Source organism: Coccinella septempunctata, chromosome X (assembly GCF_907165205.1).
Source record: "Coccinella septempunctata chromosome X, icCocSept1.1, whole genome shotgun sequence".
Lineage (NCBI taxonomy): Eukaryota > Metazoa > Arthropoda > Insecta > Coleoptera > Coccinellidae > Coccinella > Coccinella septempunctata.
In genome coordinates this window covers 17,846,020-17,864,682 of record NC_058198.1, presented here as the reverse complement: position 1 = coordinate 17,864,682, position 18,663 = coordinate 17,846,020, and the positions used below count along the sequence as shown (strand labels likewise).

General features: G+C 41.1%; 1 long non-coding RNA gene across 1 annotated transcript; it reads right to left on the bottom strand.

Annotated features, from left to right (window-relative positions):
• Positions 1-13,642: 13,642 nt before the first annotated feature.
• On the bottom strand, positions 13,643-14,749 carry LOC123322134. The gene is made up of 4 exons (XR_006539055.1): positions 14,698-14,749; positions 14,512-14,639; positions 13,904-14,071; positions 13,643-13,701 (listed from the first exon to the last, which is right to left on the bottom strand). It is a non-coding gene; the product is annotated as an uncharacterized LOC123322134 (long non-coding RNA).
• Between the last annotated feature and the right edge of the window lie 3,914 nt (positions 14,750-18,663).

Genomic DNA, 18,663 nt, shown 5'->3' with positions numbered 1-18,663 from the left:
TCTAAACAAATTGACTTGAGGAGAACAGTACAAATCAGGAATTTTCTGAAGTCACATGTAGGAGAACGAAAAAGAGGAAAAGTTCCGCAGAAAAAATCCGACACTCACTCTGCAAGAAGAGAAGGTAATCAAGATGAACATAGCCAAAAAGTCGTGAAGAAAATAAATTCCGATGTTGGAGAAAAAAAGCAGTATGTGTCGAACGGAAATCTGAGAAAACGCTTGACGAGGTCTTTCATTCTGAAGGAGATTCTGAATATGACATCTATTAGAAGAAAAGAAGATCCTAATATCAAACTTTTCAATGTAAATGACTACATTGAGATTTTTAGGAAGAAGGAGAAACCTATAAAATGAAAACTTTTGTAGGATTTTTAACTCCAGCCCGCGCTCTATATTCAAAATGAAATATTAACTTCGAAAAAAATTGAAAATTGTTAGATGTAGAGAAAAGACAACAGTACTGTTTTAAGTACTATGCGTAAAAGACTGAACGCTCCTTGACCTGCGATCAAGAAATAGAAAATTCATAATATTGGAGTGCAAGTCTGATATTTGAATTTACGGCATATTCTTAATGAAACATAAATTTCGAAAACAAATAAAAATTGATAGGGGATCATAAAAGTTGACAGTTAGTACTGTTTCAAGTACTATGCAAAAAAAATCCACTGAACGCTTCTTGACCTGCTATCAAGCAATAGGTTGTGTATGAATTCAGAGTGCAAGTCTGCTATAATGAATCATTTATGATATAGAGTGTATTCTAAATGAAACATTAGGTTTGAAAAAAAATTAAAAATTGTTAGGTGTACTCAAAAGACAACGTTAGGTCCTGTTCCAAGTACGGTATAAAAAAAATTAAAACTTCAAAATATGACCAGATATACTAATTATCAGTAAAAATTAAGTAGGAGGATATCAAATAAGTGAGCAGTCGACATTTTTCTAGTCCAAACTTCATTTTGATGTCTTCCGAGAATCCTTCAACCATTTTTAGCATCAGTTGCATTTGTTTTTTGGTAGATGCGAAGAGTTTCAAATCGTCCATGTAAAGGAGATGATTCAGTTTCATCATAGTTCTACTCCCGCTCTTGATGGAAAATCCGTAGTCCGTAGAATTCAATCTATGAGACAAGGGATTCAGGGCCATGCAGAACCACAGAGCGCTCAGCGAGTCTCCTTGGAAAATTCCGCGTCTTATTGGAATAGGTCCTGTTGTAATGGAGCAATCTGCTGCTTTCATTTGGAGACTAGTACGCCAGGTTGACATGGCGTTTTTCAGGAACTTAACAATATTGGGATCCACCTTGTAAATCTTCAAGATCGTCAAGAGCCATTCGTGAGGTATAGAATCGAATGCTTTTTTGTACTCTATGTACGCAGCGTAAAGATTCCTTCGCTTGGAGAACGCTTGATTGCAGATAACTGAATCTATTATTAGTTGTTCTTTGCATCCTCGGCTGTCTTTGGTGCATCCTTTCTGTTGCATGGCGATGATGTTATTCCTTTCGCAATGGTTGTGAATTCGGTTTGAAATGCACGATGTGATTAATTTGTACATCGTTGGAAGACATGTGATTGGTCGGTACTTGGATGGGTCTTCTGTATTCCTTTGGTCTTTATGTAACAAGAATGTTGTGCCATGTGTAAGGAATACTGGCATTCTTTCAGGATTTTCAATGACATCATTTATTGCGGAGGTCAATTTGTCATGCATGATCCTAAGTTTCTTGATCCAGAAGTTCTGTAATCCATCAGGCCCAGGTGCTTTCCAGTTGTGCAGTCCTCTGATAGCTGATTTTACTTCTTCAATTGTGATCATGTCATGCTGCATCGGCTCATATTTTATAGCTTCAGATTTTTCATCTTCAATCCATCCGGTATCTCCATTGAAGTGAGGTTTCGTTGATAATTGTTCGGTCCAGAATTGTTCAATGGCTTCCTTTGGTGGTAACTTTCCATTCTCTCCATCCGACGATGTGAGTGACCGGTAGAAAGATTCTTCCGACTTTTCGAATGAATTATTGTCTCTTTTCCGGCTATAATTGCTTTTATATCTCCTCAGGCGTTCTGCATACAGACTTAATTTTTGCTTCAGAGTGTCGAGGCAATGGTGAGCTGTAGCATTCTCCGTCTCTCGTTCTGTGTGTGTCCTGTTTCTATCCATGATCTCTTTGGCAGCTTTCACAACCTTTCTTCCTCGATTCCCGTTCAAGTACTCCGTCAGTCGTCCAATGTCTCTTCTTAGCCTTTCTGTTTTGTGTTGAAGACGTTTCTGCCATGCTGGCGCGTGTAATTTGTGTAATATTGGACCATCATTGCTCGTTCGGCGAATTTTTGCCCCTATGGTTTTCGCTGTCGTTAGCGCTGCACAGTGAAAAACTAGATGCAGATATTCCAATGAACTTCCGTTCTGTAGGTATTCAGGTAAAACGTCCTTATTCAAGATGTCGATTATAAGTGACAGTTTCTTGGATGTATTGAGCCGTGGAGGTGCTACTCGATGAAGAGGATCTGTTCCTTCCAGTTCGGCAAAGTATCTCCTCATGTCAGAGTCAACTTGTTGGCGGAGCTCTTCCCTATCGTCCTGGTGTTCAGGCTCACTTGCGTTGCAAGATGGACTTTCAGTATCAGTTACTTCTGCCTGTTGTTGCCCAGGCATGTGAATTTCATCAGAGATGTTGGTGTTATTCTATTATGTTATGACTTTAGCCTTGCGGCTTTCACACTCCTCTCCAGAGGAAAATTCACTTATCCCAGATATCTGAGATATCAAAAGGATTAAGCTCTGTTGGAGCCCTTTCCAGGTTTTCGGGCTCGTGGTGGTGGTGGGGTTCGGGTCGCTCCTCGGCTTCCTGCTGTAGGTTGGATTCCTGCTCCATCCGCACTTCCTGTCGGAGCAGACGGTGTTCCTCTGCATTCCTCATGTACTTGCGTACAGTTCTCGCCGTTCCGAGCAGTACCGCCTTCTGCATGACTTTATAAATATTTTCGTCCAACTGAAGTTTTCTCAAGTTCTCCAGTAGTTTCTTCGGTATCACGCCTGTAGATGAAATGACAATAGGGTTGGTCTTTATATCTTTCAGCTTCCACTGTCTTCTGGTTTGTTCCTCGAGATCTCTGTATTTTGAAATTTTTTCAGTGTGTCTATCTAGAAGATTGTTATTATTTGGAATTGCCACGTCGATGAATAGTGCTGTGTCCTCATCCTTATTGAGCAATATGAGGTCTGGTCTATTGTGGTTATTTTCCGGTCTGTGAGAACAGTGCGATCCCAGTAGAGCTTGTGATGTTCGTTTTCCAGCACAGCATCTGGATGGTAATTGTAATAAGGAATCCTTTTCGAAGTTAGAAGTTGGTGTTTTAGTGCCAATTCTTGGTGAAGAATCTTGGCAACAGCATCATGTCTATTTTTGTACTCCGTGCCCGCGAACTTCTGACATCCCCCGGTGATGTACTGGATAGTTTCATGTGTCGCACAGCCATAACGACAGCTATCGTCCGCCACTGAGGCATCCTTGGCGATGTATCTCATGTAATTTCTTGTTGGAATCACCTGATCCTGGATGGCGAGCATGAAGCCCTCTGTCTCAGGAAACAACCTTCCGGAAGTCAGCCAGTAGTTCGACGCAGATATGTCGACGTAATCATGGTTGACCTCATTCTGGTGCCTCCCATGCAAAGGTTTGCCAATCAGTTTCTGCATTTTACTTTCTGCAGAGTGTTCGACGGTTTCCAAGTGATCCTGGTGTAGCTTTAACGGTGTAGATGTATCAGCAACACAAACTACTCGATGGAGTTCTGACGAAGCTGCCTTGCTCAAGAAATAGTTTCGAAGTCCTTCAATTTCCTGGGACATACGGTTGGACAAATCAACAATTCCTCTACCCCAAAGATGTCGTGGCAGCTCTGTCCGTTCTATTGAGCTTTTGGGGTGATGTTTATTGTGTTTAGTCAGCATCGTCCTTATTTTTCTCTGTAAAGCTGCTAAATCGGTGGTCGTCCAAGAGATAATACCAAATGAATAGCTCAGCGCCGAGCAAGCGTAGGTGTTAATCGCTTTTATCAGATTCTTGCTGTTAAGACCAGTTCTCATTATCCTCCTCAATCTTCGGGTAAACTCCTCCGTTAATTCTTTCTTCATCTGAGTCTGATTGATTTTTCTTGCCTGTTTTATGCCTAGATACTTGTATGTGTCTCCTTCCTTTAATGCTTCAATTTCTGCACCTTCCTTGAGTTTGAACGTACCATCTTCTATTTTCCCTCTCGTTAAGTTTTGCAGTCGACATTTTTCTAGTCCAAACTTCATTTTGATGTCTTCCGAGAATCCTCCCACCATTTTCAGCATCAGTTGCATTTGTTTTTTGGTAGATGCGAAGAGTTTCAAATCGTCCATGTAAAGGAGATGATTCAGTTTCATCATAGTTCTACTGCCGCTCTTGATGGAAAATCCGTAGTCCGTAGAATTCAATCTATGAGACAAGGGATTCAGGGCCATGCAGAACCACAGAGGGCTCAGCGAGTCTCCTTGGAAAATTCCGCGTCTTATTGGAATAGGTCCTGTTGTAATGGAGCAATCTGCTGCTTTCATTTGGAGACTAGTACGCCAGGTTGACATGGCGTTTTTCAGGAACTTAACAATATTGGGATCCACCTTGTAAATCTTCAAGATCGTCAAGAGCCATTCGTGAGGTATAGAATCGAATGCTTTTTTGTAGTCTATGTAGGCAGCGTAAAGATTCCTTCGCTTGGAGAACGCTTGATTGCAGATAACTGAATCTATTATTAGTTGTTCTTTGCACCCTCGGCTGTCTTTGGTGCATCCTTCCTGTTGCATGGCGATGATGTTATTTCTTTCGCAATGGTTGTGAATTCGGTTTGATATGCACGATGTGATTAATTTGTACATCGTTGGAAGACATGTGATCGGTCGGTACTTGGATGGGTCTTCTGTATTCCTTTGGTCTTTAGGTAACAGGTATGTTGTGCCATGTGTAAGGAATACTGGCATTCTTTCAGGATTTTCAATGACATCATTTATTGCGGAGGTCGATTTGTCATGCATGATCCAAAGTTTCTTGATCCAGAAGTTCTGTAATCCATCAGGCCCAGGTGCTTTCCAGTTGTGCAGTCCTCTGATAGCTGATTTTACTTCTTCAATCGTGATCATGTCATGCTGCATCGGCTCATATTTTATAGCTTCAGATTTTTCATCTTCAATCCATCCGGTATCTCCATTGAATTGAGGTTTTGTTGATAATTGTTCGGTCCAGAATTGTTCAATGGCTTCCTTTGGTGGTAACTTTCCATTTTCTCCATCCGACGATGTGAGTGACCGGTAGAAAGATTCTTCCGACTTTTCGAATGAATTATTGTCTCTTTTCCGGCTATAATTGCTTTTATATCTCCTCAAGCGTTCTGCATACAGACTTAATTTTTGCTTCAGAGTGTCGAGGCAATGGTGAGCTGTAGCATTCTCCGTCTCTCGTTCTGTGTGTGTCCTGTTCCTATCCATGATCTCTTTGGCAGCTTTCACAACCTTTCTTCCTCGATTCCCGTTCAAGTACTCCGTCAGTCGTCCAATGTCTCTTCTTAGCCTTTCTGTTTTGTGTTGAAGACGTTTCTGCCAGGCTGGCGCTTGTAATTTGTGTAATTTTGGACCATCGTTGTTCGTTCGGCGAATTTTTGCCCCCATGGTTTTCGCTGTCGTCAGCGCTGCACAGTGAAAAACTAGATGCAGATATTCCAATGAACTTCCGTTCTCTAGGTATTCAGGTAAAACGTCCTTATTCAAGATGTCGATTATAAGTGACAGTTTTTTGGATGTATTGAGTCGTGGAGGTGCTACTCGATGAAGAGGATCTGTTCCTTCCAGTTCGGCAAAGTATCTCCTCATGTCAGAGTCAACTTGTCGGTGGAGCTCTTCCCTATCGTCCTGGTGTTCAGGCTCATTTGCTTTGCAAGAAGGACTTTCAGTATCAATGTCTTCTGGGTGTTGTTGCCCAGGTATGTGAACTTCATCAGAGGTGTTGGTGTTATTCTCCATTGCTAGCGGACGCTGAAGTTCTCGTTTAATTGCGTCGATTCGGGCCGTTGGTACTAGTTCATTTCTCAGAATTACGCGGTACTGGTCTGCCACTCGTTGTTCAGTGACATTGACATTTTGCGCACAATAGTTTCATTCATGGACGTTGTCCACTTCATGCGCTTTCTCACTAACCCCGCTTGGGTGAGCACTGGCTGAATATCCTGCGCAGCACCTTCAGCGGTTCGAGTCGGCAATTGAATTGGACTCGTTGGTTGCTGTTGTTGCTTTGGAGCTGTAGCTTGTTTTGCAGCAGGAGCCCGCTTCCTCAACATCCTGCCACCGACGTCCCGCATGCTGTCATGTCCAGCGCCGGCTCCAGACATGCCCTGACGATCCCCAGGCAGCGACTTGTTTCCGAGGCTTCTCGTAATCACCATTTTCATGGGTTTGTGCTCCCCTTTCTCGGTTTGGGTGAGGGGTAGAGAAATGAGAGCAGAAAGAGCACCCCTATGAAGGATGTGAAAGAGAGAGGAAGAAGGAATGGGAATGGCCTGCGGACAGCAGGCGTGGCTGGCTGCACCGTCTACGTCGTTACGATGGCTACCTGGCAGGCCATCTACCAGATAGCTGCCAGGCAGGCCAGACATTATTATTATTATTATTATTATTATTATATACTCAAAACTTTTCGGTTTCCCGGTTAAGACCTTGAAAATGAAATTCATGAAGTAGATAGTAGTGCTCCGTATAATTAGGGTGAAAACAAAAAATAACGATTCTGTACTTATATATAGGAACCTACATGGATTTCTGCATATACATCAGAGTCGTTAAATATATTCAGGGACATTCTTTCTATAGTTTTATTTCCTCAGGAAAAACGTGTATACCATCTACAACGTGAATGTAAATGATGAAAAAGAATTCTCTAGAAATTATTAATTTTGAAATATTGTTTGGAGCAGCGAGATTTGAAACAAACTTAAGAATTGAAATACTAATGCGCTTCAATACTTGCTTATCCAGATAGTCATTATCTGTATCGATAACTCATACTTTTCAATTGTTGATATTTTATCATTTCATAATATCAGAAACGTTTGAAAAAATAAACAGTAATATAGTATATTCTTTCTGTAAGAAAAATACTCTGGACAATTATCATTTAAATTCTCATATGTTTCATAAACTCATAATTATATAAAACACTCTATAATTTTAGGTATTTTTAGTGTTAGGCTCAAGAATTTGGACAGGTTGAAAAACAATCTCTTATGAATTCGCCAACGTTTCGGAACTATTTTGTTCCTTTCTCAAGGCTCATCATACAACTAATAAAAGTAACACTTTAAAATTGGTCATAGGAAGTTAAGGATGAATCAACAAACAGTCCGACGTGTGACATTTAAATTGAACGAATGTAATACATTTATTCCATAGAAATTTTAAGTCACAGCAATCTAATATCGAATCAGACGACGGAACGGGCAATTGGGTGGTGGGGTGCTAGGGAGGGATGGTAGAGGGGCTATATAACAGCGGAGTAGATGTACAAAGTATTCAGTTGTGAATGTGCTTCGTGCTGCAAATATTGTGTTGTGGTTTACATTGTAATGAACCCCAGTTTTCTGAGGAAAATTGGAGTTCATCTTAGTGAATTTTTTCGTTTTAAATTTCCGTCTTTGAAAATATTTTAATTCTCGAATATTCCGTACGTTTATTCCGACAGGCAGAGTAAATGTAAAAAAACCGCTTATCTGTATTTCACGTTGTTTTTCTTACATGCCGCTGAAGATTTCGACGTTTTTCATCTGTTGATATGCGATAAACCGGAGCTGACGACGTTTTTCAGTCTTGTCGCATTCTGGAATTTTCAGATTTTACCGTGGGAGGGGATATGCCTATAAAAGCAAATTTTCCCCCCGCGACGGTCACTTTTCGACTTTTCGACCGTTACTTCAGTTCGTCGGCTCACTTTTGAATTTTACTTCAGTGCTTGCCTTTCGCTTGAGTATTATTTCGCTTTCTAACGTGGTTTCTAACTTCTAGTATAAATTCAGTTGATTTTCCGTAGTACTTTCGCCGTTGAGAATAATCATTTTGTGTTATTTGCATCAGTGCTTAGAATTAATTTTTTTGGTTTTTCTTTTTAAATCCTTTGAGTTTCGAGTGCTTGAAACAAAGGAGGTAGGTCCCCGTCTGTACCGTCCAGTTTCTTTGTTAGACCTACGCCGTTACTGCTTTAACTTTGACACTGCTGTACTGTATCGTTTCCTGTTGTATTTTATCGTTCTTTACCCTGTTTCGCGAGTCTGACTTTTCCCTTCGCTATCAGTCATGGCGTGTTAACCCTTGGGGTACTGAAGGGAAAGTTCCGTCAACCCCCCTGTCCGCGTCATAAGTGTTAAATCCGAAATCTCTTCTTTTCTGTCAGTCATGGCGTGTTAACCCTTGGGGCAGAGAATAAGAGATACCGCAAGTAGTCAGTGAAATCCCGTAGTTGCGCTAAAAATAGACATTTTCTTCGCTGTCAGTCATGGCGTGTTAACCCTTGGGGCAGCGAATAAAAGTCTCGAACAGATCCGCCCTTATTGTGTTTCATTCCCGGAGAAATACAACTACACACCGATACCGTATAGCAAGTCCTTAGCATTCGTCAGTTCTGGTTGGCGCATTTTTATTGAACCGTTAATTTTTCACTACACCCGGTATAAATTTCATAAAGTGCTCGTGACCGGATAAGATTTCCCGAATGTATTTTCACTGATAGAATCACTCATATTTTATATCACACATATCTCCCTTTGACATGTGATTAGTTTCCGAAGTTGTGAATAAACGTTTACATAGTTCGATTTTGACTTCTTCGTTGTCGCTACTACCCTAGACAACACCGAGCTCTGTCTCTGGCTAGCAGCTACCCTGGTAGGTTTGCTATTCTTCCTATTGAAAAGAATAGCTGGCGCTCGAGATTAAGGCTTCTCCGAGAAACGCACGTTACAAAAATGGCGCCCGAGCAGGGACTGTGCAAAATCTAGTAGGAAACAACAGAGGTGAGAAACATTAACCGGACAGTGAGTGAATTCCCGAAACAGTGAGTAAAATCTAAGAACAGTGAGTAACTATTTCTTGAACCGAGAACTGTGAAAAATGAACTTGAACTGTGTTTTATTACCTGCCACTCTGTATTGAACTGTTATACTGTGAATTGAATTGGACTATATTCTGAAAATTTTCCTATTGTTGAAACCTATTGGAAATAATTTAATTAATTTGTGATTATTCCTTTTGCCGACTACTTTATTGAGTTATTGAAAACTGAACTGTTGTTGCGCCGTTATATCAGTGAAAATTATTTCCGATTTCTTATTATTTCTGATTTATTGAATTGAACTGTTTTAATTTCGTATTGAAGGTGAGTGAATTTCCGAACATTGAAAATTTATTGTCACAATTGGTAAAATTTAATAGGTTTGATTTACCTATCAGTTAATAGTGAATCACCTATTACCCTATTGATAACTTGTCTACCTGCTTTTATTTTCTTTTGACCTGTACTGTTGAAACTTACCAATTATTGCTGATTTTTCTGAAAACTGAAATTCGATTATTGCGATTTATTTTCTGGATATTGAACTTGAAAAACTGTTTGGAATTTAACCTGTGCGTTCTGGTGCGATTCGAATTTCGGGACATTTTCCGGACTATACGAGACGACTTGCGAGTGAGTGCGGTATTTCGCGAATATTTTCGGACTTTAGTGGGACTGATTGAAATTTTTTTCGAGTAACGTTGAACTTGTAGAATTTTTGGTGCGATACATCGGGACTTAGATTATTTTAGTGCGCCGGGACTTGAACTTAGATTTTTTTTTTGATACACCGGGACTTAGACTTCATTTTTTTTTTTTTTGGGGTTACACCGATACCCACTTCGAACTTAAGTGAGTAGGTTAGCTAACGATTAACTCACCGGGTTGGACTTAGAACTTAAACAGATTGTGAAAGACATACCGAGTGTAAAATATTGGTGCGTTCTGAATCGGACTTAGTTGAAAATAATATGTCGAACATGGATGTGAATCGGTTACTCAGTGATGAACTTACATACGAATTACAACTGAGAGGACAATCGATACCGGGTACTGTGATGACTAAACGGAGTCTACTACGTCAAGTACTTCAGTCTAATGAACCTCTATTACCCCCAACATCATTGAACCCCGCCTCGGAGATTGAGATTTGCCAAAATAAACTCACCGATTTAGTGGAATCCCTTCAGAACTTCAATCATGAGAATGCGGCTAACGAATTTTCGCGAATTTACACCCGATTGATACACATACAAGGAAGGCTGGACTTTATTGTTACTGCAGACACAACACAGTTACAACTAGTTGGACAAATGAAGGCAACTACAGCTAAGGCGTTGGAAACACTAGAGGAGCTACGTCAGAAGAGTAATCGTGAACAGCCGCAACCATCTAACCGACATCAGAGGTCTCTCTTAGATGTGGAGGTGCCCAGTTCACCTGGTGTGTCACCGATCCAACCGGAACGGATTTCAGGGCTCCGAGAGCCATCGCTTATCGACTTGGGAGATGGTGTCGATCCTCCTGTAGCGGTCGATGTCTCACATACTGGAACACCTGTAAGGAATCCAACATTAGAAGAAGTCATGAATGAGACACGACAGACATGTAGAGCATTACTGCGACAGTTACCAGCGATACCTCTCACACAGTCACAGGACTGTGGGACAACAACACCGGAAGGTCCGGCACGGGGTAGATGGATTAATTCTACACGAAGGGTGTCTTTTCCACACTTACCTGCACCTTGGATAAGTTCTGACCGACCAGTCATCACAACACCTGCCAGATCAGAACCGGAGTCCCGATCAACAATACCGACTGTCCCTGTACACAAATGGAACATTTCATTTGATGGCACTGGAAGTGTGACCGGATTTCTTGAGGAAGTGGAGAGACTGGCTGAATCCCGTAAAGTGTCCCTGGAACAAGTTTTTGAATCAGTTTATGAATTACTACGGAAGGATGCGAGGGATTGGTTTATTCCCAGGAGAGGTACTTTCGAGGATTGGGAGGATTTCAGCAACCAACTGAAAGAAGCATTTCTGCCTGTCAACTATGAGGAGAGTCTGTTGGAGGAAATAAAAAGACGAACACAAGGTCCTGAGGAAAAGCTGCTTCTGTATGTTACCCGGATGCAGAACTTATTCCAGAAGCTTACCTATACAAAACCATCCGAGGTGGAGCAGATCCGACTCATCCGACAAAGGTTGATTCCGCCCTTACAACAGGCCTTGGCCTTCCAGGAGACCAAGACGTATGATGAACTTCTCCGTAAAGGAAAAGTTTTTGAACTGGTCCAATGGCAGATGAGCCAGTACACCCGGCCACCCTCAAAACCAGGTTTCGTGGAGGAACCTCACCTAACGTACACTCCCCGCCAACTGAACCGATATCAGGCGAGTTTTTCTGTGGATACCGGAGAACAGGTACAAACAACTGATCACAGGGAATCAGTCCCGCCGAGACAAGCCAACCAGACACGACTTTCTCCGCCGGGGGAAAGCCGTCCAAAGTCACCCAGATCCAGAGAATCAATAGTCCAGCAACAGGAATCACACCGTCCGACTTCTGGAGACAGGTCCGAAGGTAGATCCGGAAATTCAACACCGTCACCCCGTCGTCGAGCCGAAAATAGCCACGCTGACCGGACCCAATCATCATCAGGGAGGAGCGTGTCCTTCCAGACACAGTGTTTCCGATGTGGTGGATATGGCCACATGCGTCGAGAATGTCGCAGGCCACCGAAAATTTTCTGTTCTCGATGTCAGAGGGAGAACATTCTCTCACGAGATTGTCCCTGCCGTCCGGAAAACTAGACGGAGGTATGGAGAAGGAGTCGACCATATCTCCCAACACATTGACTCCCATGACATCGACTGCCTGGAATGATAACCGACCGCTTGTCGAAGTTAAGATAGCCGGAGAGCACTACAAAGCATTAATTGACACTGGAGCCACGAAGAGTTTCGTAAGTCGGAAAGTGGCAAAACAATGTGAAAGCAAGGGAATCACCGGACAACATGTTGAGAATGGTTTCGTGGTGGTTGCAAATGGTCAACCCACGACAACACCCAAACTCTACACTACCGCTGTTCACCTGGCTGATTATTCCTTGACCGACGTAAAATTTTTGTTGGTGCCTGATTTACCAGTTGACCTCATTCTAGGAATGGACGTATTAGGAAGGTTCAATTTTTCCATTAACCTCAGTACCGCGGACTGTTACCTGGAAGGTCGACTGATTGCCAAACCAACACCGAAAATTCAAGAAGCTGTTCAAGTGCAGGGCCGGAGAAAATACCTGAAAACACCTGCGGACAGCCCGTCACCTAAATCGCTACCGTCCGTAGATTCCGTATACCTGGCCGAAATGGAAACAACCCGGTGCAAATGGTACAACAAGAAGTTACAGGAGGTGGAAAAAGACCCAACAAATTTTCCTGACTACGCCGTTGAAAATGGAAAACTGTTGCGACATTTCTGGGACTCATCAGACTTCACAGAAGATGGAACCGGCCAACCCTGGAAACTCTGTGTACCATCCGAACAGCGAACAGAAGTACTGCAGGAAAACCACGACTCAGAACTAGCAGGTCACATGGGGATTGCTAAGACGATTGCACGGATAGCCAGAAATTATTACTGGCCAGGGATGTTTAGAGACATTGCGAAATACGTGAGGAACTGCACATCGTGCCAAAAGTACAAAGTTTCGCAACAGAAAACCCCGGGTAAGATGCAACCACACCGAATGGCGGATGCGCCGTTCAAAGAAGTATCCACGGACATAGTTGGACCATTGCCACGGTCAAAAAAGGGAAACTCCTACATCGTGGTAATGCAAGACCGGTTCACAAAGTGGGTAGAGTGTCGTCCGTTGCGGAAAGCCACCGCCAAAACTGTTTATTCGGCCCTCTACGAACAAGTCATACTGAAATACGGTTGCCCAAAAATAGTAATATCCGACAATGGAGTACAATTTGACAGCAGACTATTCAAGAACAGTCTCCGAGAGCTGAACATCGCTCACCGTTTCACACCACCGTATACCCCTCAGTGCAACCCTGTAGAAAGAGCTAACCGTACCCTGAAGACCATGATAGCACAGTTTTGTGAAGCCGATCAACGAACCTGGGATGAAAAGATAGGAGAGTTAACGTTTGCCATCAACACCGCTAAACAGGAGTCTACTGGATTTACACCGGCATTTTTAAATTATGGAAGGGAACTAGAAGTCCCGAGGGCGATTTATTCGACAAACCCCCACAATAACGAAATGAACAGAGAATCCAACCGTATAGAAGAAGCAAACAGAGACATGACTTACCGTACTCAACAGATCAAACATCTCCAGGAGGCTTATGAGTTCGTCCGTACTAAACTGTACCGTGCCTTCCAGCAACAGGCTCACCACTACAATCTTCGACGAAGAGAAATCCGATACCATGTGGGAGATAAAGTTCTACGCCGGGACCGTCCTTTATCCTCTGCCGTTGACAGTTTCGCCGCCAAGTTGGCTCCGAAGTTTTCCGGACCGTTTACCGTCGTTAAAGTTGTTTCACCTGTCGTCTATGACCTGAAAGATACAGAGGGTAGAAAAATCACTAACATACACATTAAAGATTTAAAACCATTTCATGCATAATATATATTATTGTCATGATCCGTTAACCGTTCTATAGAAATAACCTCTGAAAGGAGGGAATCCGTTATTTTTTCCGTTCTGAATATATATATATTTTTTTCTGTTACCGATTATATTATTATTTTCCGTTTACCTGTTTATCTGAATAACTGTAGTTGCTCAATTAACCAGAACCAATGCATCCAGACAATCTGTCTCCAAGAATCAACGGATAGAATCACCCCGGAAGAAGTTAAACAAGTTCCGCATGCAAACCAGTAGGGAGTTAGCCCTCTGTGCCTGTCCAAGAAACCAAGGCCACCTGCAAGAAGAAATCTCGTTAATAGGATGCCCATTATCAAACATAATTATAACCGATTACACCGTAACAATTCCGTTCAAATTCCGTACATGCACCACCGTTGACCGAAATACCGTATCTACAGATTTTCATCCGTTCAACATGCAATTATAAATCAAACCTGTTAAAACTGTCCGAAAAATCTGTTATTTATGTAAGGAATACCAATAAAGGATACTGTTTCACATTACAACTGAGTATATCCGTCTATTAATCCAATAGATCTAACCAATTTCTGTCCTGAACCGAATCGAAATTACTGTACCGTCAATTTAACACTGTTTACCTGAAGAAAACACCGTCTACCTGAAAGCAGAGTACAGAGGAAAACCGTTCCAAGAAGAAAAGTTGACCACGAGGAACGATGAAGATGGGAGAGTTTATTGTTAGAAATTACCCACCTGCAAGTCTCATACCGGATCCGAAAGTCTCAACGTCCGTACAGCCGGGTCACACCAGCCCATTGAGCCCCCACGTCGAGCTGTTGGAGGCTTTCCACCTGTTGCAGCTCCCACGATTCCTGGGTAACCTACAAGGCCACGATGGAATTCAAACACCCGCCAAACACAGTTAAATTAGGTACTCACCGGAAGAATGAAACATGGCACGTTTCCGACCAGCGATGAAGATGAATTTCCACATAGAGAAAGAAGATTTTCCACTATTAAATACCTACACCATTTATCCACGGAACGCTGAACAAAGTTCTTTGACAGGATGGCGGAGACCTGCGCCGAAATGACTGACGCTGACGTTTCTGCGTGCGCATTGGAACTACTAGTCCAACCATAGAGAGGATAAGTACTTGAGTTGTAAACTGGTCACGAGTACAGGTGGCGCGCGCGAAAGTAAGGTCATTATTTCTAGGGATAGATAGAGTCGTGAAATTAAACTCACTATTTCATCGTAAGTTAATTTCTTCCGAGGTGGAGGTGGTGTAATGAACCCCAGTTTTCTGAGGAAAATTGGAGTTCATCTTAGTGAATTTTTTCGTTTTAAATTTCCGTCTTTGAAAATATTTTAATTCTCGAATATTCCGTACGTTTATTCCGACAGGCAGAGTAAATGTAAAAAAACCGCTTATCTGTATTTCACGTTGTTTTTCTTACATGCCGCTGAAGATTTCGACGTTTTTCATCTGTTGATATGCGATAAACCGGAGCTGACGACGTTTTTCAGTCTTGTCGCATTCTGGAATTTTCAGATTTTACCGTGGGAGGGGATATGCCTATAAAAGCAAATTTTCCCCCCGCGACGGTCACTTTTCGACTTTTCGACCGTTACTTCAGTTCGTCGGCTCACTTTTGAATTTTACTTCAGTGCTTGCCTTTCGCTTGAGTATTATTTCGCTTTCTAACGTGGTTTCTAACTTCTAGTATAAATTCAGTTGATTTTCCGTAGTACTTTCGCCGTTGAGAATAATCATTTTGTGTTATTTGCATCAGTGCTTAGAATTAATTTTTTTGGTTTTTCTTTTTAAATCCTTTGAGTTTCGAGTGCTTGAAACAAAGGAGGTAGGTCCCCGTCTGTACCGTCCAGTTTCTTTGTTAGACCTACGCCGTTACTGCTTTAACTTTGACACTGCTGTACTGTATCGTTTCCTGTTGTATTTTATCGTTCTTTACCCTGTTTCGCGAGTCTGACTTTTCCCTTCGCTATCAGTCATGGCGTGTTAACCCTTGGGGTACTGAAGGGAAAGTTCCGTCAACCCCCCTGTCCGCGTCATAAGTGTTAAATCCGAAATCTCTTCTTTTCTGTCAGTCATGGCGTGTTAACCCTTGGGGCAGAGAATAAGAGATACCGCAAGTAGTCAGTGAAATCCCGTAGTTGCGCTAAAAATAGACATTTTCTTCGCTGTCAGTCATGGCGTGTTAACCCTTGGGGCAGCGAATAAAAGTCTCGAACAGATCCGCCCTTATTGTGTTTCATTCCCGGAGAAATACAACTACACACCGATACCGTATAGCAAGTCCTTAGCATTCGTCAGTTCTGGTTGGCGCATTTTTATTGAACCGTTAATTTTTCACTACACCCGGTATAAATTTCATAAAGTGCTCGTGACCGGATAAGATTTCCCGAATGTATTTTCACTGATAGAATCACTCATATTTTATATCACACATATCTCCCTTTGACATGTGATTAGTTTCCGAAGTTGTGAATAAACGTTTACATAGTTCGATTTTGACTTCTTCGTTGTCGCTACTACCCTAGACAACACCGAGCTCTGTCTCTGGCTAGCAGCTACCCTGGTAGGTTTGCTATTCTTCCTATTGAAAAGAATAGCTGGCGCTCGAGATTAAGGCTTCTCCGAGAAACGCACGTTACAACATTTTTTAACTTTGATACTATCGAATTTTATCGTTTCATACTTAAATATTTTTTTCATTGTGGAAGACGAGATGGACAGAAAGAAGATCTTGAGAATGGGATTGGATTCTGGTACTAGGATTAATGAAAGTATTAAGACAAATACATTGATGAAGTTAAGCTCATGTTCTCCACCAGGTAGTGTGTTCGATTTTGTGCCCATTAATGAAGACGATGTTAAGTCTGCTCTGGGAGAGGTTGGTTCAGGGTCGGTTGGTTCCGATGGTATTGGAGTGGGCCTTCTGAGGCTCATTGCGAATGAGATTCTTCCTGTGCTCTCACATATCTACAATATTTCAATTCAAACTGGCATTTTTCCTAGTGCATGGAAATATGCTAAAATCATTCCCATACCTAAGTGCCAAAATCCCACGAGTCCAGGGGACTTTAGACCCATTTCCATACTCCCTACTCTATCTAAAATTTTTGAAAAGATCATTAAAGGCCAAATTATTAACTATTTGAATAATAATAAATTATTGACAATCAAATATCTTATTTCAAAATACTTCAAAGTTCATGCTATACAATTCCTTGTTTTCGCAGGTAGTAATTATGACCAAATCGGTCCGTTGCGGGCGGAAACGTTGAGGGATGGTTTATTGTATTGGTTATACTGTACCTGTGTTATTCTGTACCTGTCACCTAGTCAAAGTAACAAATATTTTACTGTATATTTCAATACGTCAATGGTTTTGAATAGGGTTTTTTTGCTTATCAAGAAATAGTAGTCCCGTAAATCAGTTATGGCACTTTTTTGGTTTCCATGATATTGTTCTGGTTTTTTCTACAGATAAATCCCCTTTCTCTTGACAACGTGAATGTAAATGATGAAAAAGAATTCTCTAGAAATTATTAATTTTGAAATATTGTTTGGAGCAGCGAGATTTGAAACAAACTTAAGAATTGAAATACTAATGCGCTTCAATACTTGCTTATCCAGATAGTTATTATCTGTATCGATAACTTATACTTTTCAATTGTTGATATTTTATCATTTCATAATATCAGAAACGTTTGAAAAAATGAACAGTAATATATAATAGTATATTCTTTCTGTAAAAAAAATACTCTGGACAATTATCATTTAAATTCGCATATGTTTCATAAACTCATAATTATATAAAACACTCTATAATTTCAGGTATTTTTAGTGTTAGGCTCAAGTATCACAAAATAACAAAATATTTTATATGTTCTTTTTAGGTATCATAAATAATGGATTGAACACAATAGGTAAAATATCGCAGGAATTTGGACAGGTTGAAAAACAATCTCTTATGAATTCGCCAACGTTTCGGAACTATTTTGTTCCTTTCTCAAGGCTCATCATACAACTAATAAAAGTAACACTTCAAAATTGGTCATAGGAGGTTAAGGATAAATCAACAAACAGTCCGACGTGTGACAGTTAAATTGAACGAATGTAATACGTTGATTCCATAGAAATTTTAAGTCACAGCAATCTAATATCGAATCAGACGACGGAACGGGCAATTGGGTGGTGGGGTGCTAAGGAGGGATGGTAGAGGGGCTATATAACAGCGGAGTAGATGTACAAAGTATTCAGTTGTGAATGTGCTTCGTGCTGCAAATATTGTGTTGTGGTTTACATTTTTTAACTTTGATACTATCGAATTTTATCGTTTCATACTTAAATATTTTTTTCATTGTGGAAGACGAGATGGACAGAAAGAAGATCTTGAGAATGGGATTGGAAAAATTGAAGTCTAAACAAATTGACTTGAGGAGAACAGTTCAAATCAGGAATTTTCTGAAGTCACATGTAGGAGAACGAAAAAGAGGAAAAGTTCCGCAGAAAAAATCCGACACTCACGCTGCAAGAAGAGAAGGTAATCAAGATGAACATAGCCAAAAAGTCGTGAAGAAAATAAATTCCGATGTTGGAGAAAAAAAGCAGTATGTGTCGAACGGAAATCTGAGAAAACGCTTGACGAGGTCTTTCATTCTGAAGGAGATTCTGAATATGACATCTATTAGAATAAAAGAAGATCCTAATATCAAACTTTTCAATGTGAATGACTACATTGAGATTTTTAGGAAGAAGGAGAAACCTATAAAATGAAAACTTTTGTAGGATTTGTAACTCCAGCCCGCGCTCTATATTCAAAATGAAATATTAACTTCGAACAAAATTGAAAATTGTTAGATGTAGAGAAAAG